Genomic DNA, 4,436 nt, shown 5'->3' with positions numbered 1-4,436 from the left:
CAGGGAGCATGTGAATGCTCTAACTGCTGGTTGGACACCTCTCCAGCAAGGAGCACTGAACTATACTTCATTTGGGCCACCCGAAGACCATTTGGTAGCTCATTGCTGCTAGTCTGGGCAAAATAACTCCAAGGCTGGAGGCCTGAAAATCTCTCTCTCCTCTTTCCCAAGCTCTTGAGCATTTTTGACCTCCCAAGGAAGTCTCACATGACAGAGCCCATGGGATTGTCCTGTTTACTTAGACCAGGCTACTCAGGTCTGGCCAGCATAGGTTTAGTCCTTACATCCTAAGTGCTAAAATGCTTAGCTATACTCTCCATTTCAATTCCCATACCTACAGCGTATTCCTGAAGCTGACCTCACAGCAGAAAAATATTCAATTTCAAAAGTATCAGTAGAATACATTTCCTGCCCTGGTACCTCTCCAAAGGTGCTGGTGGCCTTGCAGCTCTTTCAACCTTTCAGCAGGACATGGGCCACCAGCATTGAGGTTTTAGGGTGGCTGGGAACTGTCTCCATTTCCTTCAGCGCACAGGGAAATCCTTCCTCCATCATTGCAGTCACTGAGTCAGGACCTGAGGTGCTTCCCATCCAGCCCGGAGATCGTGATGCTCACACGAGGTGCTGTGTGAACCTTTGTCCAGCACTGAGCTCCCCACTGCTGCAGCTCATGGGGTGTCTTACAGAGCTGCACAACTGCAAGTGAAGAGAGCATCATCCTGTGGGGCATGGGGGGGGGGGATGTAGGTCCCTCTCTCACTCTCTCTTTCTCACTCCCTCCTTCTCCTCACCTTCCCCCATTCACCCACTGTGAGTACTTTTGGCCCATCTTCAAATGACCACCCTCACCAAGGGGCAGAGGCTCCCCAGCACAGCATGCTCAAGCTACAGGGCATTGTCTTGATAGAGCTGAGCCCTGAAACTCATCTCCTAAAATGGGAACAGCCCTATAGGGATGAAATAGGAAAGCCCCAGGCCAGTTCCTACTGCTAACCAGGGAGATAACACAGCTACCACCTTCTCCTTCGCTTCCTGCAATGAGGGAACAAGCCAAGGGACAGCAGCTCAGGGAGGAGCTGCTTCTCATGTAAGCACCACAGAGCTGCATGCCCAAGCCCTGGCTGTGTGCACCAGCACATTCAGGCTTGTCCAGACCCTTCTGCACCCTCTCTCTGCTCCCCACTTGCTGGGGCAGAGCACCCATCTCTCTTCTCAGTGTGCCACTCTGTGTACCTCCAATTCCTAGCTACATGCTAACAGTTCCCCAAGAGGCATCACCAGCACCCAGCAGGCAGGAAGGCAATGTGGGTTATTCCCTTGACATCCCACTCCCAAGGCTTTGCTGTACACTGCAGTTTCATGCACCCGCTGCTTCCAACGGCCCCAGAAGGCAGCAGGGCACCCACACAGCCACCAGCTCTCCAGCAAAGCAAGAGGCATCCTCAGCCTTGCACTCAGCTGTGATTAGGCAATATGCCTCACTCTTAAATGCTACAGCATCTGATTGCTCTTTACAGTTTAATTCAGAGATCAAACGATTCCTGTCTCTGTCTTAAATGATATCTGTGGACTCTGAAACTAAGCAGTTATGAGCAATAATTTCTCTGATCAGGCTTGGACACCTGTAGAAATGTACTGGGGGAAAAAAAACCTAGTTAGTGTTTGCAAAATTAGAAAACTAAAGAAAAAAATCAACAGCAATGAGCTCAGCAGGGATGGGAAGTATTAATTTTGTGTTGGTAAATGTGAATTACAAGAAAATGGAAAATAAATAAAAATGCAAATTCAAAGTTGTAAAAAAGCACAATTAAAGGAAGTAGATGACCCAGTTTTCTGTGCCAGAAAAGAGTGTGATTATAATCACAAAATAGGCTCTTCTAGTATTTTTCATATCAGTCATTTTTGTGTTTTATTTAGTGCATTATAAAACCTACAGACATACTACAATCTCTCCAGTAAACCAATGTCTTATTATTTAGCTTTAAGACATGAGGGAAGAAAGATTTACAAAACCTCCAGCATATAAAACAAGATAACATTTTCCTTTCTAACGGGATAAAGGAAGATCATGCCAGTAAGTGGTGAATTTTCCAGCATCAGGAGTGGTCAGCAAGATGTTTTTGCTGAATATGTGGATGTGCTGTAAGTAGCTCTATCTGACCTAAGTTTACACAGAATAACTCTGATGATGTGGGTAAGGAAGAGGGGCACTGTGCTGTTTCAATGCCCTTAGCTCCTGACCCAGCTCCTGCATGGTGCATTTTCCTTAGGAGCCAGCAGCAATTTGCTGCTCCTGTCCCTGTTTGCGTGAATAGATGAACAGCATATAGAAAGGAGGGGTGAAGGGCTGAGTGGTGATCACCAGCTCAGAGTAAGGCATAATAATCCCATTTCCAAAGATTCCCAATATACAATCCCTCTTCGCTTTAATAAACAACGTTTTGGTCTAATGACAAATGAGCTTCCTTTGATCCTGTTTAGGGAAGTAACAGAAGATCTCCAGAGCTCAGACTAACACTGACTTTTCCAGAAAAAAAAAGACAAATTTTGCTCCCTGCCTTAAATAAGAGATGACTGATTGTCACCTGACAATATTCACACAACACCTGGACTCTATCCTAAAAATGGAATAAAAGCAGCAAAATATCTCCTCTGCCCTTCCTATCCCTTTAATAATCCTGCAGAATTAGTCTGAATGTGCTGATTGTTTTCCACGTGCATTAATCATGGCCAAATCATGCTAGAGGAGAAAAACGCACAGCCTGCTGTTCCCTCTGAACACCCTCCCCTCACCAGCTCTCAGAATAGTCTCAGCCTGGAGGGCATCCTGCCAGTGTGATTAACAGTGTGAAATGGGGAATGAAGGGATATGGGAAGATGAAGAAACAAGGCCTTTCCTTAAAACTTAGACATGGCTTTTGGCTTATCAGAGCAAACCATCAAACCCTTGAGACCACCCTGCACCTGCAGCCGTGAGCTTCGTCAGCTCATGAAATCCAGATGAGTGCATGACCAATGACCGTCATCTTCTGTGGTCTTATTCCAGTCCCTGTCCAGAGCTCCACTCCAAACCTGCGTATCCAAACATCAAGTGCATGAGAAATGCCTGCCAAGCTTTTCTCTTTTTCTGTTGCGGTTGTACTTGTTAAAATATTCAGTAAAGGCCCGATAAATTATGAAATGCTGCAAGTGGTCAGCCTATTGCAGTAACTGGGAGGACAAAAGGTACAAGGGAATGCATGTTATTCTCTCCTTGACCAGATTTCTCTCTCCCAACTTTGCAGTTCTACAGAGCAAGCATTCCCCTAGAACTGGCCAGGAGGCTCCCTTCACCATCAGCCAAGAGAAAATGAGTGCTCAGGGTGATTCAACTTACCTTAATGCAGGTGTCTAATATAGGCTGAGTTCATCCCATCCTGGATCAGCACCGAGGAGGTTCCTAAACCATCTTTTGGGAAGCCTTGGAAGATTGTCACCTGCTTGGCCTGGATTCTGGAGGGAAAGTGAAACTGCATATGACTTAATTTAAAGCTGTGAGTGTCAGATTTCAGGCTTGATTTGGACATCACCACTCTCTGCAGGGGGGCAGCTTGTGCTACCAAGCAAGGAGAGAAGCACAAGCTCTGATCCACAGCCTGTAAACTCCTTCAAAGAGGATCCCTGCTGTTGGCTCTCCTCCACAGCAGCTGCTGCTGTGTCAGAAGAATAGATTCTACCAGGAAGATTTTTCCATTTTCCTTTTCTTTTGCCAAAATCCCTGAGGGTGCTGTCAAAAAATAAAATAAAGAAAAAATGCATCCAAAAGAAAACAGAGATGAAGTGGAGTCAACCTGGCAGAAGGATTGGGTGACAAGGCCAGGAAGCAAGCAGTTAGTGCTGGGCTATTTCCAGATGCATTGTTGTCATGCCACACATTAATAAGCTGCAACAGGCATAAAGATGGGCAAAATTTTGACTACAAAGCCAGCAGCTTCATACATAGATACAGTCACTGAGAAGCTCAGGAGAATGTTTCTAGTCCTGGTATTTGCAGAGTAGGGCTAGACAGTAAGAACTGAGAAGAAGGGAAACCCAGAGTTCAAATAAAAAGCCCTCAAAGGCTCTTAATGCAACTGAGCATGCTGAAAGACACATTTCACATACCATGGCAAAAGGGTTAAGATGTCAGTACATGTCAAAGCACTTGGTTCATCATGCCTGAGTTCTTCCCAGGCACGTGTAAAAGTCTTTCCTTCTGCTGGCAGTGCCTGAGAGACAGAAGCAAGGCCTTGCAGAAGTGTTTTTGCTGAAGGATGATCCTCTTCCAACAGCCTGGAAATCCAGATCCTCATAAGACTTTGCAAGGGAGGTTCACATTCTGTGTTACAGCTGTTCAGCGCTCTAAGGGCTGCATCCAAAACCTGCTGAAAATACTGTGCTTAGGTGGATGGGGCCAG

Source organism: Strigops habroptila, chromosome 5, assembly GCF_004027225.2.
Source record: "Strigops habroptila isolate Jane chromosome 5, bStrHab1.2.pri, whole genome shotgun sequence".
Lineage (NCBI taxonomy): Eukaryota > Metazoa > Chordata > Aves > Psittaciformes > Psittacidae > Strigops > Strigops habroptila.
The sequence above is the reverse complement of the archived record's forward strand: the minus strand, read 5'-3'. Positions refer to the sequence as shown.